Consider the following 18,147-nt stretch of genomic DNA (forward strand, 5'->3'; position numbering starts at 1 on the left):
TTGATATGTTTGACATTGTGCGTGTCTACACGGACTGCGCCCTTCGTGGTGTTTGTATCTGTACTTTCTTAGTCCACACATATCTTTATTTTAACTTATAAGGGTTGTCATAAAACATTAATAAATTGCATTTATTAAAAGTGCTTTAGGGACGAGAGAAGTTCTGTCTAAATAATTTTAGACTATTTTTTTACGATGATCCTATGCGCAGAGCACCATCTCACAATGTAAATTTCAAGTTAAATTTACTTAGCAAAAGTTAGAAATAACATCATCAAATTTATTATATGTATATACACATATTGTTAAAGTATACGCAATTTCATAATAATCAGTTCAGTAGTTTCGAAGATTAGCCGTTTAATTAGATTGCTTATAGACAGACTACAAACAGCATGAAAGATGGTATAGCAAATAAAAATCCCCTTTGTTTTCTACACAAGAAGCAATAAATTTCTATAAAGCACTATAACTAGATAACGAAATATAAAATTTAAAGAATAGTGAATCTTGTTGCCAAGATAATACAATAATTTACTCATAACACTTTATAACAAAAAAATGTATGTAAAATCTACTGCCAGACAAAAAAATCTTTACTTTTTTCTGTTTCCACATACATATTTTAGAATAAAGTTGTGTTTTCTGTTAATGAATACGTCATTGTTTCGATTTTTGGAATATTTTTTACAAAAGTTCAACCAATTGCAGGTAATTACAAAAATTCAAACGTCTGGGTTTTTTTGTCTGGCAGTACTTAAAAAATGTTGTTGTTACTAATAAATAGACGAAATTGTGTGACGGAAATAAATACAAACATATATATTCAATAAAAGTAAAAAAGTATTTGCCCTTATACATGTACCTACCTTGGTTTTAACTTAGTACTGAGGAGACAAACAAAACAATCTAATTTATAACTTTTTTCACAACCGCACAACAAAAAATTTATCATATTGTTATGTCTACTAAACTATTTATGAAAGTCTCTCGTTTTGCCATGAACACTTTTTTATATTAACAAATCGGGGGTGGTTATTACAAGATTTTTCACTGCAATTTTGTCGTCGTAAGACAGAGCACGATTTTTTTATTAAATTTTCAACTGAATGCAGTATTTTTATTTAAAATCAAACAATTTCCCTCTCGCAAAATGAAAATGAACTCCCTTAGTTGAATTACTGCCAGCGGCCACAGCTTCAAATGTGACCCAATTCCAGACAAATACAACGACTAGAGGCACGGTTTCCATGGCAACGGTGTAAATAAAAAAACTAAATGATTTGGTTTCCACTTTTATCGAGATCTTACCGACAATATATCCAAGATTATATCCAAGCCACAATATCTTTAGATGTAAATTTTGATACATTTGATACAAATGGAGCGAGATAATAAAATTAGTTTGGTTATCTAAGTTCAAATTTTTTATTAAAATTTATTATTTTGGTATGTCTAGTGTGTTAGTAGCCGTTGTAATTATTTGGGGGGGGGGGGCGGGGGGCGGGGGGGATGTTCCCTAGATTATTAATACGATACAATGACTCAATAACCTACGTTTACTCAAATTATTCTCAAATTAGCTTGTAGACATCACTTACTACTTACTAATTCTATCTTTTTTTGAGTTACTAAGTTCCTAATTTTAATGCGATTAATAAATAAATCTAGATCTTTCACACTCAAATTTAAAAAAAATCGCTGAATCCTGTAATCAACTTCGATTTTTGGACAATCTTTAATCAGCGGTGATTTCTGCTCTAGTTGCCAAAGTTCTGATGTAAAATGCCATCATTCTCATGACACTAACATAAAGCGCGATTTTCAGGTGATTTTGATTTCCAGAAGACCATCTCCTTGGAGTAGTAGTCATTTTTAGATAGACTGGTCAAAATGTGTGAAAATAGTTTCCTATTAAAATAGTTATTCTGTATACTGTCATTTATTTGAGATTTTTTTGGCATACTGGCTTTGGATAGTCATATTACGTAAACTTGAAACTTTGGAAGCCATAGTGTCTCATTATATTTCCTTTTCTTTCAATAATGTCTGACTTTTCCGTGTCCGTTGCAAACAATGGATGCTGAGAAAGACATTTTACTCCTCTACGCCAACTTAACGACGTTTTTTGTTGTCTGGGGAACAAGTTAATGCGATTACTACACTTATTTTAAAACTGATAATATTGTGATGGGACTACCAACAATTTTCAAAGAGAAGTATGGCAAAAAAGTAGTAATATTATTTATAATAAATGTTGTCTTCAAAGTGTGCAAAACTAAAAAGAATCACTGATATTCTGAATTCTTATTTGTTTTATACAAATTATTAACTATTTTTTGGGTATCAGATCCCAGGATACAACTACTTATTTATTCAATTTTGGTAGCAAGTAGAACCATTACTTTAGGAAAGATTGATAAGTCTACGTTCTATACACAATAACTAAGTAGTCAGTTTTTTAGTTTGCACCCAAGCTTTACATGTCGGATATTTGTGTTAATTCAGCGAATTTATATTGTTTTGTGTCTCCCGATACTTAAAAGTGTGAAAATACACCGTTTATTAAGAAAATGGTCGAAGGTTATTTCAGCAGAAGCTTCCTCGCCCCTGAAATATTGTAAAACAAAAATTATAAAATTTGAATATGTGAATTTAATTCTTTTTATGAGTTATATGTTAAAATAAAGATATGTATGTAATGTTAAACTAAATATAAAGAAGCGTGCTACGCGTATGTTTCAAATGAATTTTCCCTTAACAAAATTTTGTGATAACGTTATTAGTTTATTAACATTTTTGCAAGGACACGATATCTATCATTTTGAATAAGTGCAGTGTAATACTAATGATAACAGTATTGTATTTCGAAATTTTCGGGAAAATGGAGTGATCGTACCTGATTTAATCATTAAAATAAATTGACTCATTCATTAATTTTTATGACTCACCCCCTGTATATAAAAAAAAACTTTTAATACAATGATAAATCATAAGTAGATATAGACTCATCATATTTGGATAGGATTTATTCGGCAAAATTTTTATTTGATGTCACAAATTTCTTGGGGGCTAAACAGATCTATTTTGATTAAAAATTTACCATGCTTACGATAACTTTAAAACGTCTACAATATTTCAAAGCATTTGGTTGTGCAGTTCCTGATTTAATTAATAAAATAAATTGATTCATTCATTTTCTTTGAGTCACCTAATATTTTGCATATTACGGAGAAAAATTTTGAAATGACGTCATCAATTTTTTTGGGAGGGAATAATCGAATAAGTTTTAATTAAAGATTCACCATGATTACGATAACCCGAAAACATTTGCAAGATTCCCGAGCATTCGGTTTTGCGATTTCAAAGTTAAATTGCAAAATATTATTGTAAAATTTTGAATTTTTTTCAATAATCTGGACGTCTAGGGTGAAAACTCAACACGGATTCATACACCACAAATGCAGATGACGTCATCCCATTGGTGGTGGGGATGATTGGCTAAATTTTGGTTAGCGTTTTACCATCTACATGATATCCCTAATAAACATACAAAATTTGACAACAATCCGTCCAGTAATTTCGGTGATTATCTGTCGAATAAAAATTCGGACAGACGGCAGACGGATGGACACGAGAGACCTATTTCTTCCTACTCTAGGGGTTATGAAAAGTCGAGAAAACAAAAGTAAAGAGTCGGCTAATGGACTCGATTACAATACTTCATTAGCTTATGCTCGGTAAGTAAAATATAAGATTAATGATGCTTATTTTAGCTGTGAAATTAGGAATTAAAATAAACCCTGGATTCCAGTCCTACAGAAAGTGCGACAAGAATCGCTTTTGTTCAAGTAACTAAAAGGACGAAAAATCTCTTGTGAACTAGATATTTTATCAATTTGTTCTCACAGTGTCCGTGGTAAAGAATAAAAATTGGTCTAAAGTTAATTAGACAGAATTTCCCTGGCCTCTAAAGCACAGTACCTACAACATATTTTGCTTTTTCGAAAAATTATAAAATTTGATCTTGGATATACCCGTACAATTTTCATCTTTATATACGAGCACTTATCCTCGAGAAGTGAAAAGATTGCCTGGGGATCAAATTCGAACTCGTTCCTTTCATCTGCAAAACGAGCGCCCCATTACCTGCCTTCTCTTCGAAACCTGTTTGTCGAACTTCGCATAATGTATCTGAAGTAGAGAAAAAATTAGACAATAAAAATTATAATAGCAATAAACAAAATCAAGGTGGATTCATAAACCACACGTACAAAAGTACATTATTATAAAATTTAAATACTGCGTAAAAATGTTGAAGTGACGTCATAAAACTTTTGGTGGAGATGACTAGACAAATTTTACTTAACGTTTTGTTATTTGTCTAACAAAAATCGACACAGAAGGCGGACAGACAGCGGACAGACGACAGACAAACAGACAGACAGACGGAAACCGGGAACTTGTTACGTCCCTAGGAGTCATGAAGGGCTTACGCTCGAGAAGTAAAAAAGGAATCGATGAAATAATTAAATTACACTAAAAACGTGCTCCATATTAGTTTTTTATTTCAAAGAGGCGCTTTGGGTTGAAAAATTACGGAAAATGGATATTGCAAATGCTGCCTGTTCAACTTTATTACCGGCGAAATAAAAAATATGAGACGAATTCACGTATGACGCATTTAAAAAACGGTTGGCCAACAATAATGTGGAATCGATAACAGAAAATGTAATGTAAATGTAAGCTTCTATGCGATCAGAAAATTTAAAATCGCCAATCAGCCTGTGGGTTTGAGTATTCGATCCTGAAGATTACTATTGACCTAAATGATAGGGTTGATATAATACAAATTTCCAAAGCAAATTGCCTATAACAAAAAGAAATAGACAATATTGAGAAAACGACGTGCTATGTACATTCTTATTATAAAAAAGCCTGAAGAAAGCAAGTATTGAGAAAAATTTAAAAGATATCTGGAAATTCGCAAGAAAATAACTAACAATTCTCGTTGTCTGCTGCCATTCCACTAGTAAAATTAATTGTGTAAATTAAAAGGTTGGAAAGCAAACATTGGCCACATTTTAACAAAAATTATTGCTATAATTGCATCTGAACACTGGGCACTGCTTTAGGCGCACTGCTGCCACCTTACTGAGCAACATTCACATAGATACTTTACACATGATGGGTGAAAACCCATCAATGTGGCAGAAGGTTATATGGCAAAATCTTGTTTGAAATGAATTAGATGTCGAACAAATGTTTTTTCGGAAAAAGGATGAAGACTAATCAAAGTATATTAAATGTGGATTTAGAAGAGCCTAGTGAGTCTCACTTTTCAAATATTTTGGCAACTTCCAGCACTCAGTAAACAAACAGGACACCATTCATTGAAATTTAAAATTTCAATCTACTTCTATGGGAGCCTGGTGTTTCTACTTGCTTGAAAACGAGATGTAGTTTTAATAAATTCGCCTTTTAACACTAATTAGTTGCATTTAGTTGGCATCAAAATTCAATAATTAATTAGGCATTTTATAATGATTATTAATGTTGTATTTGTTTCTATATTTCACGGGTGAGTAATATAATTCAGAACAGCAGTAGGCTGTATGAGAGAACGTATGTCGCTACTTCTTTAAGCTCTTAACCTACTTCTCTCTGACTGTCAAAAAATTGACTCAAAATTTTGTTTCCCGAACTTATTACGATCACAAATTATGTACCATAATAGTATTACGGATAGTAAAACTACGAAGTCTTCCCTGAAACACGGCATTTGTCTGCATTATCATATGAGTTACTTCCTATTCTGGGATTCTCGAAAATCTGAAATTAGGAAATTAGTTTTAGATGTTATTAAGCCTTGGAGAACAGTGAAATCCGAAGTAAATTTAATTTCATTCGCAACTTCAATTCGTATTTCCTTCGTATTGCAATCACATAAAATTTCATTAAGCAAAATAATAGATGTTATATGTAACATTATCACGTCCTCTTTCCATTATGGTTGACTTTATAGGAATTCAACTCTCACAAAAAATTAACAACACCCTTATTGGATGTTTCGAGGTCAGTAGCCCTCGTAAAAACTGAGATTCCCATTTACTAAACGTATGTCACCGACGGAAACTTGAGCAGTATAAGTTTATAAGTTCACGCTTTAGTTGTAAATTTTGTTGACGTCACATTACAAAAACTCTTTTTCCCCAAACGATGCGATATCGAATATGAATTGAACACGATGAAATCATTTTGAAAGAAACTTTATGACTATTGAACCAAAGTTGAAAATCCTCTGTGCTTATTCTAGAAGTTGATATAAAATGATAAAAAAGAAACTGTCGAGATCCGAACAAAAGGTATTCATTTTTTATATTACAGATTTTTGCAATTCAATATTATGTTGTTAAACCTGTGCTGTTTGAGCGACAAACAAATTCATTTTTGATGTTAAATAAACATTTATTAAAATGTAAAGTTAAGCGTTCTTTGAATACTAAGTATCTGAAATGTTTTGAAGATGCTGCGCGTCTAAGCCGTTAACGAGCTTTCAGACATTAACTGTCACTTCCCATAAAATATTAAAATCCACGTTTAAAGAGAACTTTTTCTCCCCCAAACAGGGACACCGATGCACGATACGTCCTTTTATATACTGTTAGGGTGATTATACTCACAAATTAATATCAATATTTTTTTCATGTCTGCGTATAGAGACGTAAAATTATGAACGAGTACGTGGGATAGCATCATATACATTGTAATTTATTTTCATGGATATTTTCTCATTTTCACGAAATTCATGAATTTTTAGGACAGCATTTTACTTGCAGTTAATTAAAATATATATTATTTTGGTGATTATAACCAAACAAAAAAAAATATAGTTTTTGAGAAAGTGGAAATCTGAAAAAAGTCAAAATTTGTGACACTCTCATTGGAGAGTTAATTTTCTTATAAAAAAAAAACAATATACACAACAAGGAATATTGAACAAATGAATGTCTTGTTACGAATTGAAAATTCGCAGTAGCTATTTCGGTTTTTATTGGCATTCTCGGATCGGATTACATTTTGTTTACTCGTTTTTTTTTTTCGTTTCGTCATTTCGTGCATGGGTGGTTGGGTTGGGCACGGTGGCAATGAAGGACAACTTTGGTGGAGGGTTCGTCCCGAGCTTTTGACTCCCCCAGTCGCAAGACTGTCGCGATGATTCTGAGCTTGGAGGGGCTCAGATGAGTGTTTCAGCCTCGCTGTTGTAGATCGGTCTTCTGGATCGTTTCAGCTTGGTTCTTGCTATAAGGAACTGGATGGATCGCGCCATCCCAGAGCTTCACTCTGAAATTCGATTTTCGTTCTGTTTGTTATTTTTGTTCGCGAATTTCATTTGCTTACCTAGGTGGGAACAAACGCCGTGGAGCGTCCCCTAGAGTCTTCGTCATTTCTGGAATCTTGATAGCCTTGTTTGTTTTTTTCTTTTGTTAATAACCATCGCATCCACTCATTAGTTACATCGATTAGGGATTTTCGTCGGAATTCGACGTTTCGTAAGTTTGCCACTAGAGGGCCAAACTTCCGTTAATTCTCGCTTCGTTACCTTGCCACGTCATCGCAGGTGGAAGGGAATCCATTTTTGCTTTGGTACTTCGTGTTGAATGGTGTTGGGGGTTAGTGCTTTCCTCTTTTGCAGTTCGTTCTAGCAACCTTTTCTTTGGCGTTACGTTTGGAATCGCATTCGTCGGATCTGTTGGGTCCCCTAAAAGGTGCTATCGCTTGGAGCGCATTTGTGAGCTGTAAAAGATATAGTGCATTCGAGCACTACGACTTTGTCGGATTTTGGGTTAAGAGCACTAGACCATCCCGCTAACATCGGAGAAGCTGCAGTCGATCCGCAGCTTTTTTGTTTTTGTCGCTGATCTTGCTATTCCCGTGATCGAGAATTGGAGCCAGTTTCGAGTGGGAGAACGAATTCTATGAATTCCAACTGTCGTGGGCAGTTGTGAGCCCTCCCAGAACAGCTGGAGAGTTACCAAAAACCTCGACTCGACATCGACTGGAAATTCGCTGCGACGCCGCTGTGTTTCGACATCTCGTCGTGGATATCGAAGGAGGCAGGTGCCCATGGTACTTCCATTCCATCTCGTTAAGATTAAGTATTAGTCGCCTTACCTTTTCTTTATTGTATCGCAAAACGTTTCGAAGTTCGGCGTAACTAGCACTCGCACATAACCTAGTAATAACAATCGGTAAGACTGTGACGCTTCGCTCTACGTTGATACTTCGTACGTACGCTAGGACTACCGAGCGTGTGGCCTACTTCGTTTATCTCATAGCCCTCGAAATAATTAATCAAATCGTTATTCGTTACGACTCCAACTAATTTGTTCGTTTCGTAAACATCGTTCGTATCGCTCGTATTTATCGTTAAGTAGTTCGTCGCCTTTCGTAATTAAACTATCGTTCGTATTGCTCGTATTTATCGTAAACCGTTAGTCGCATTAAATCGTTATCATTAATATCTTACTCATTTCCTTTTGCTTACTTATTTAGTTATTTATCACTCTTATTTTATTTTTAATTAGTGACCTTAGGTTTTATTGTAACCAATAATTTAAGTAACAGCTTGCAATTACAATAGTTAAATATTTTTCCGGTTTTTTGTTGTTGTAATTGTGTCTTAATAAAAACTGGTGGCGCCCTGGCGACGTCGCTACACAAAACAGTGTGCTCTCTCTTCTTTGCGAACCTCTAGCGACCTGACCCTTTGCACCCGCAGGAACTCACCCCTTCTCCACTAGCAGGCCGGCAACGAGCTGTGAGTTTGGCTCGTAACAGAACTATTTTTGGCGCCCAACGTGGGGCCTAGCTGCTCAAAAAGCATCGGAAAAAGGTCTAGAGGGTTCGGTACGGAATCGCGTTTGGGTTGCAAAGTCGAAAGGCGCTTAGGGTAACGTTCGTAGTAGCACTTTGGCTGTTTTGGATAGTGACGTCATGGATTTTCGACTCGCTGGTCGTGATATTAATTATTTGTCGGCGGACGATTTAAGGTACGAGCTTCAGATTAGAGGGGTAAAGGAAGCCACCACGGTGGATCGTATGAGGTCGTGGTTGAGGAGTCTTCTCAAGGTGGAACTACAAACTGGGTTAGTTATCGGTAGTTTGGGGGATCACGGTTCGGAGATCGCGGTGATCCGAAACAAAATCGATGCATTGACGGCGGAGTTGGAAGCTTTTCGCGGCACACCGGCCGAGGCTAACAAAATTCGAGCTCAGCTAGTACATACTTTCGGTCGAGTCAATCGGTTACCTATGGGTGAAACACCCGAAGAAAAGGAAGCACGCGCTACGCTGTTTACTACGGTGTTAACGATAAAGTCTTCGTTCGATGAAAAACTGAGGAAAACTGTCGACGAGCAGGCTGTACCACCTTCGACAAATTCTTTGGTGAATTTCCACTTGGCGCTTGCTTCGACTCCTCGTAGAAGTCCTCAGAAAGACGACGCTGAATCCGATGACGACACGGATCTCCTCATTTCGCGTCTCAATCCGCGGAACTCGCAAGCTGCTAATACGGCTCAGCAGACTGTTTCGATAAGGCCGAAAGACCTTCGTTCGTGGAACTTGCAGTTTGACGGGGAAAATATGAGTGTCAACGCGTTTATTGAAAGGGCGGAAGAACTTTGTGTTGCTTATGGTGTGGAGTGTGACAGTTTGGTCGCTAGCGCTATTTTTCTTTTCGCTGGAAAGGCTTTAGTTTGGTGGCGAGCTAACCGGTCTTCGCTGACATCGTGGTCGACGATGTGCTCGAAGCTTCGTGCTGAGTTTCAGCCTCCGGATTTTGATGAACTCTTGTGGGACGAGATTCGCACTCGGCGTCAGGGTTCTACCGAGACCGTGGGTATTTTTATCGCGCATATGGAAAACCTTTTCTCGCGACTAAATCGCGCAATACCGGAGAATGTCAAGGTCAATGTGGTGCGTAGGAATCTCGAACCATTTTTCCAACTTCAATTAGGTTTGACCACCACCGAGACCATGGCGGAACTTGGTGAGCTTTGTAAGCGGTTGGAGCGTTGCAAATATTCGGCGGACGGTTACGGGAAATCGTCTCAATCGACGTCTAAGTGTGTTGAACCCGACTTAGCTTGTTCTCTTCCGAATAGGAAAACTCGTAGTCATCCAAAAGTGTCGGTTGTGGAGACGACAGCACTTCCTCGTCGCCAACCTCAGGCTACGGCTTTGTCTTGTTGGAAATGCGATAAGGTCGGACATCGTGCGGCAGAGTGTCGGACTGTTCAGGGCATTACGTGCTACAAATGTAAGAGAGCGGGGTATACGGTTCGTACGTGTCCTAGTTGTAATTCGGTCGCAACTCGAAATACTACGCGTTCGGGAAACTAGGAAGGGCCTCGGGAGTTGGTCACTTCCCGACGCCATCCTCATCTGTTTTGACCACCCGTTTGGAAATCGCTCCGGCGATGCGCGTAATTTTAGATTTTATTTTGCAAGGTAGTGATCAGGATAATCGCCCACATTTGAAGGTGAGTTGTTATAACGTCACCATGTTAGGATTGCTCGATTCGGGAGCAAGTCGTACCATTCTTGGTCGGGCGGGAATGTCTTTGTTGAAGTCGTTGAATCTCAGAATTGACCGGGATCCAAATCTTCGCTGTATCGTTGCCGATGGGTCGAATTGTGAGGTCGTCGGAAAAATCCAAGCACCGTTTCAATTGGAAAACCGCGTTATCGTGCTCGATGTGCTTCTCGTTCCGGCACTTCCGCATACACTTGTTCTCGGTGTTGATTTTTGGACGCGTATGGGTGTTGTTCCAGATCTACGTAGTGGTAGCTGGCATTTTTCTCCTATTTGTGTTGACAGCGTCGAAACTTCTCGCGAATTTACGGTTAGTTCGGAGCAGCGTGCCGAGATTGATGACTTGGTGCAGACTTACTTTTCTTCTAGTGGTTCAGGGCTGGGTTGCGTCAAAGGGGTCGAACACAGAATCGAGATCGAATCGGAGGCGTTGCCTATTAAGCTACGCAACTTTCCAGTATCTCCGAAGTTGCAGGAGATCATAGATCGTGAGCTCGACTCCATGTTACGTGCCGGTATCGTGGAACCCTCGTCGTCTGCTTGGTCGTCGCCTATTCTTTTAATACCTAAAAAGGACGGAGCATATCGCTTTTGTGTAGACTATCGTCGCTTAAATCGGGTGACGAAAAAAGATGCCTATCCACTTCCACTAATATCAGGAATTTTAGACAAACTCCGGGACGCGAGATATTTGAGTAGTCTCGATATCAAATCGGCTTACTGGCAGGTGCCGGTTGCGGTAGAAAGTCGTGAATTTACAGCGTTCTCAGTAACGGGTAGGGGGTTGTTTCAATTTCGTCGTATGCCGTTTGGGCTTTCCAACGCGCCCGCAACTTTTCAGCGGTTAATAGACACCATCTTAGGACATGACCTTGAGCCTTATGTTTTTCAATATCTCGACGACATTGTTATCGTAACTCCTACTTTCAAGAAACACGTAGAAGTTCTTAAATTAGTTCTCGAACGTCTGCTAGCTGCAGGTTTAACTGTGGGAAGGGACAAGTGTCAGTTTTGTTTACCAAGCTTGAAGTATCTCGGTTATGTCGTTGATCGAGACGGACTCCACGTCGATCCGGAAAAAGTATCAGCGATAATCGATATTCCTAGTCCGAGTACGGTCAAGCAAGTACGCCAATTTTTGGGAATTGCTTCGTGGTTTCGGCGGTTTATACCAAATTTTTCAACAATCGCGGCGCCGTTGACTACTCTTCTACGGAAGAAACATACTTTTGTTTGGAGTTTAGATCAGGAAGGGGCTTTTCGTACCATCAAAGAAAAATTAGTGTCGGCTCCCGTGCTATGTTGTCCAGATTTTTCGCGTCCATTCGTCATCCAAACGGATGCTAGCGATTACGGAATCGGCGCCGTACTAACGCAGGAATATCCGGATGGCGAGCACGTCATCAGCTACATTAGTCGGTCTCTTAATCGCGCCGAGCGCAATTATAGTACCACCCAGAAGGAGTGCTTAGCCGTGATCTGGGCAGTCGAAAAATTTCGTGGGTATGTTGAGGGGTATCGCTTTACGGTCATTACGGACCATCACTCACTTGTTTGGTTACAAAATCTTCAAAACCCCACGGGGAAGCTTTGTCGATGGGCTCTACGCTTGCAAGCGTTCGATTTCGAAATTGTTCACCGAAAGGGTAGTTCGCATGTTGTGCCGGATGCGCTCAGTCGTGCTGTTACTAAACTTGATACCCTGTCGGAGGTCGTAAAGCCGTCTGATGAGGGCGTCGTGTCTGTTTCGGCAGCGGTAACGGATCGTTGGTATAATCATATGCTCGCGGAGGTCGAAAGAAATCCCGTACGTTACTCCCAGTGGCGAGTTGACGGTCATCAGCTTTATAAACTCACTCATCAGCGTGACAACACTTGTAACGATCCACTCTTCGCATGGAAGCGAGTTATTCCCAAGGAATATCGGGTAGAGGTTTTGGAAAGAAACCATGACACTCCTTTAGGGGGTCATTTAGGCGTATTTAAAACTTATAAGCGCATCAGTCAAGTTTATTATTGGCCGCACTTACGCTCTGACGTTGCCCGTTATGTTCGTGGGTGTAGGACCTGTCAAATGACTAAACCGGAACAGCTTGCGCCTAAAGGACTTCTGGCCAAAAACCCTATCGCGGATAGACCCTGGAAAATTATTAGCACGGACTTAGTTGGACCACTCCCTCGTTCTACTCAGGGATATACGAGTATTTTAGTGGTGAGCGATTGTTTCAGTAAATTCTGTCGGTTTTTCCCACTTCGTAAAGCCACGGCTAAAAATATTGTTCGACTTCTAGAGGAGGAGATCATTTTGTTATTTGGGGCACCGCAACTTATGCTAATGGACAATGGCGTTCAATTTGCGGGTCGCGAACTACAACAACTAGCATCGCGGTATGGATTTGTTCGTCGCTTTACTCCTGTTTACCATCCACAGGCAAATCCTACCGAAAGGGTGAATAAAACGTTGAAAGCAATGCTCATTTCGTTCGCGAAAAATGATCAGCGTTCTTGGGATCGGCATCTACGGAAATGGGCATGTGCAGCACGTACCTCCGTACATCAAGTTACCGGTTTTACTCCATTTCGTCTCACGTTCGGTCGCGAATTTGTTAGCTCCGGAAAATTGTTTGGAACCATCGAAAACCCGGATGGACTCGATTTCTTAAAGCGCAAGCCGCCTGATGAGGAAGAACTGCGAAGCTTGTATAAACTAGTTGAACAACGCTTGATCAAAGCCCAAGAGAATAGCTCACGCGCTTACAATTTGCGACGTCGACATTTCGAATTTTCTCCTGGTGATCTCGTGTGGCGTAAAAACTATTCTTTGTCGGACGCCTCTAAACACTACTCTTCTTCGCTTGCTCCTCGCTATCTTGGACCTTTTCGTGTTTCGCGTAAGATAGGCTATGGGACGTACATCCTGGAAGGTGACGACAACAAGGGCCGTCGGCAATGGCACGTCAAGGATCTAAAACCTTTCGTCGATCAGGATCCACCACCGCAGAGCCCGGAGTAGTCGTGATGTTCAGTCGCCTATCCTACCTATCGGTGTGAAATTTTCGCTGAGGAAAATTTCCTAAGAGGGGGAAAGAGGGGAGTGTTACGAATTGAAAATTCGCAGTAGCTATTTCGGTTTTTATTGGCATTCTCGGATCGGATTACATTTTGTTTACTCGTTTTTTTTTTCGTTTCGTCATTTCGTGCATGGGTGGTTGGGTTGGGCACGGTGGCAATGAAGGACAACTTTGGTGGAGGGTTCGTCCCGAGCTTTTGACTCCCCCAGTCGCAAGACTGTCGCGATGATTCTGAGCTTGGAGGGGCTCAGATGAGTGTTTCAGCCTCGCTGTTGTAGATCGGTCTTCTGGATCGTTTCAGCTTGGTTCTTGCTATAAGGAACTGGATGGATCGCGCCATCCCAGAGCTTCACTCTGAAATTCGATTTTCGTTCTGTTTGTTATTTTTGTTCGCGAATTTCATTTGCTTACCTAGGTGGGAACAAACGCCGTGGAGCGTCCCCTAGAGTCTTCGTCATTTCTGGAATCTTGATAGCCTTGTTTGTTTTTTTTCTTTTGTTAATAACCATCGCATCCACTCATTAGTTACATCGATTAGGGATTTTCGTCGGAATTCGACGTTTCGTAAGTTTGCCACTAGAGGGCCAAACTTCCGTTAATTCTCGCTTCGTTACCTTGCCACGTCATCGCAGGTGGAAGGGAATCCATTTTTGCTTTGGTACTTCGTGTTGAATGGTGTTGGGGGTTAGTGCTTTCCTCTTTTGCAGTTCGTTCTAGCAACCTTTTCTTTGGCGTTACGTTTGGAATCGCATTCGTCGGATCTGTTGGGTCCCCTAAAAGGTGCTATCGCTTGGAGCGCATTTGTGAGCTGTAAAAGATATAGTGCATTCGAGCACTACGACTTTGTCGGATTTTGGGTTACGAGCACTAGACCATCCCGCTAACATCGGAGAAGCTGCAGTCGATCCGCAGCTTTTTTGTTTTTGTCGCTGATCTTGCTATTCCCGTGATCGAGAATTGGAGCCAGTTTCGAGTGGGAGAACGAATTCTATGAATTCCAACTGTCGTGGGCAGTTGTGAGCCCTCCCAGAACAGCTGGAGAGTTACCAAAAACCTCGACTCGACATCGACTGGAAATTCGCTGCGACGCCGCTGTGTTTCGACATCTCGTCGTGGATATCGAAGGAGGCAGGTGCCCATGGTACTTCCATTCCATCTCGTTAAGATTAAGTATTAGTCGCCTTACCTTTTCTTTATTGTATCGCAAAACGTTTCGAAGTTCGGCGTAACTAGCACTCGCACATAACCTAGTAATAACAATCGGTAAGACTGTGACGCTTCGCTCTACGTTGATACTTCGTACGTACGCTAGGACTACCGAGCGTGTGGCCTACTTCGTTTATCTCATAGCCCTCGAAATAATTAATCAAATCGTTATTCGTTACGACTCCAACTAATTTGTTCGTTTCGTAAACATCGTTCGTATCGCTCGTATTTATCGTTAAGTAGTTCGTCGCCTTTCGTAATTAAACTATCGTTCGTATTGCTCGTATTTATCGTAAACCGTTAGTCGCATTAAATCGTTATCATTAATATCTTACTCATTTCCTTTTGCTTACTTATTTAGTTATTTATCACTCTTATTTTATTTTTAATTAGTGACCTTAGGTTTTATTGTAACCAATAATTTAAGTAACAGCTTGCAATTACAATAGTTAAATATTTTTCCGGTTTTTTGTTGTTGTAATTGTGTCTTAATAAAAACTGGTGGCGCCCTGGCGACGTCGCTACACAAAACAGTGTGCTCTCTCTTCTTTGCGAACCTCTAGCGACCTGACCCTTTGCACCCGCAGGAACTCACCCCTTCTCCACTAGCAGGCCGGCAACGAGCTGTGAGTTTGGCTCGTAACAGTCTCCCAAAAATACTTTGAATTTAATTTTGGGAATTCAATATTCCTTATAACTAGTTTCGTATACCGTACAAATGAATTCGTACATCAATAATTAATTTAACTAAATACTCGTATAATGGCGATATCCCTGTATCAACTTTTTATATATACATATATGCAGCCTGCACTTTTGTCACGTAGTAGAAATGCTAAAAAAAGTGTTAAGGACATAATTATAAGTATGTACTCCTATAATATATTATCCGAAAATACCATTTAACAAAAAAAAGTAATAAAAGCATTTCTATTTAATTCATCACTGCGCCCCTTGACTAAGGACATGGGTTTTTATGACTTGTAAAAGGAGAAAGATTGCTCCGAAAAGTTGACAAAGGTATTTCCACAAAATCCACACTTTTCAGTGTACGATTTTGTAACAGCTGTAGGCAAAATTAAGGTAAAATATTTGAATAATATTCGCTTGGATGCAACATATTAAATAAAAAAAAATTATACAAACTTTTTTACATACTTACAATTTTTTTAATGTAAACAAAATAAAAAGCAAAAAAGTAATTGTGCAATATTTTAAATTTAATCTAACCCAAATTTTAAATTAAAGACTTTAGATGAAAGGACAGCAATTCATTTAATATATTAGTACCCTTGTTAACGCGGTGGATGCAAACTTGATTTTTATTCACAGTAAGTTGTGTTATTAACTTCACTCTTATTGCATTATTAAAGTTTTATGTTTTGTATTAAATTTATGTTAAAAATGAAACCGACTAGGAAATGTATGCAGAAGATAGGACTGACGTGTATGAAAACAGTGCAGACATTTGTGGTTCTTTTATTTAATTTTTTGTCGTTTCATTTAATGATAGGCATAAATAGCCACATCATCTTGTATACACATATACATTATTTTTTATAATTGCAACAAAATACCAATTTTTAATGAGAAATTAAAAAGTTGATACAGACGACAGATGGCAGACGGCAGACGGCAGACAGACAGACAGACAGACAGACAGACAGACAGACAGACAGACAGACAGACAGACAGACAGACAGACAGACAGACTACTTTTTCGTAATCTATTCGTACTTTGTTCCAATTTATAAAATGTGTTCGAACTATTTACCAGGAACGATTCTTTTTTTAGTTTTTTTTTAATTTTTAGTATTTTAAAATATTCTGCCATGATTTGCTTCATTGCATAATTACAGAACTGTTAAAGATTGAAAATTAATATTCATGTATAATGAATAATAATCGATTAATATTTATACATTTTTGCATTAAATAAATAACAGCATATTAAAAATGGCTGCTTTTCAACGTCTACCTCACACAAAAACATGACATTTAAAATAATCTTTATTTGTATATACATTATAACTCACTCATTGTAATGAGTAGGGACTTTAAAAGAGTTGGTCAACATATTCTCCAGAAAAACGAATGTCAAACTCGATATACAGTATTTCAAGCAGTTAATGAATTAAAATTGATCAGAGGAGTAAATAAATACCATGTTTTCAAATAACGAATGTTTGCTGTTCGTTTATGACTATTAAAAATTATATTAATAATATTATATGCATAAATAATTGATTCGAATGATTTCATTTCCGCAAACAAGCATGCACCGAACTAAATTATATTATAGAAATATGAATGTCTGTAATATGGCTATACGTTGTGTCGTAAAAGTGACTATGATTTGTCCTTAAAGTAAAACACAACATTCTGTGACACTGAAAAATTGTACAAAAGTTATTTCGACACAACTTTCCTCGTCCCTAAGGTCCAATCGAACAAATGCAGAAAAATGATAAAATTTAACTTTAAGAATTTTATTTTTTTAAGATGATCCCCACGAGCTAAAATTAATATTTGTGTGGGTTGTTAAAGTACAGGCAATGAAGCAATCAATTTGAATCGGTGCAGTGTAATGCTGTTGATCAGAATACTATATCCTCAAATTTTCGGGAAAATAGAATGGGCAATAAAACATGTCTCCACATTAATTTCTTTTTGAGTCACCCTGTATAAGTAATTCTAAAAACATGAATGCATTGATAAACCACAACCATAAATTACTAATACTGTGCATATTTTAGGTATAGTTTTGAGATGACGTGTTCAATTTTTTTGGAAGAAAATAAACGGATAAATTTTGATTAACTGTTTACTATGCTTACGATAACCATAAAATGTTTGCAAGATTTCAGAACTCTCGGTTTAAAGTTAAGCTGCAAAATGTTGTTAGACCATCTTGATTTTTTTCCAAAAATCTAGATGCCTAGGTTAAAAACTCAATACGGATTCATAAACTAAAAGTAGAGGAGTATGTTATTTTGAAAAATTTAAGTAACACTTAGTATTGTAAATGTTGAGGATGATCTTATGTGGGATAGGGAATATCAAACAAAGCATTTTACCATCTCCACGATATTCCTACTATACATACAAAATGTGACAACAATCTGCCCAGTAGTTTAGATTATCTGTTTAATGAAAATGGACACAGATGCGAACACACGGTAGACAGATGGCAAACGACAGACGCCAGACCCCAAAGAGACAGACGGGAACTTTTTTTTTTTTTCTATTCTAGGGGTCATTAAATATCGA

General features: G+C 38.2%; 1 protein-coding gene and 1 long non-coding RNA gene across 3 annotated transcripts in view; one reads left to right on the forward strand and one right to left on the reverse strand.

Moving 5' to 3' along the window:
* The window catches only part of Cnga (Cyclic nucleotide-gated ion channel subunit A), a 144,032-nt gene that overhangs the window by 47,071 nt on the left and 78,814 nt on the right, over nt 1-18,147 (forward strand). The gene's annotated exons all lie outside the window — the stretch shown is intronic.
* Nucleotides 13,719-15,064, reverse strand: LOC135128141 (uncharacterized). The gene is made up of 2 exons (XR_010280344.1): nt 14,083-15,064; nt 13,719-14,025 (listed from the first exon to the last, which is right to left on the reverse strand). It is a non-coding gene; the product is annotated as an uncharacterized LOC135128141 (long non-coding RNA).

The sequence above is a fragment of the Zophobas morio genome, unplaced genomic scaffold (assembly GCF_036711695.1).
Source record: "Zophobas morio isolate AGI-343-1 ecotype UQ-CSIRO unplaced genomic scaffold, CSIRO_AGI_Zmor_V1 ptg000012l, whole genome shotgun sequence".
Lineage (NCBI taxonomy): Eukaryota > Metazoa > Arthropoda > Insecta > Coleoptera > Tenebrionidae > Zophobas > Zophobas morio.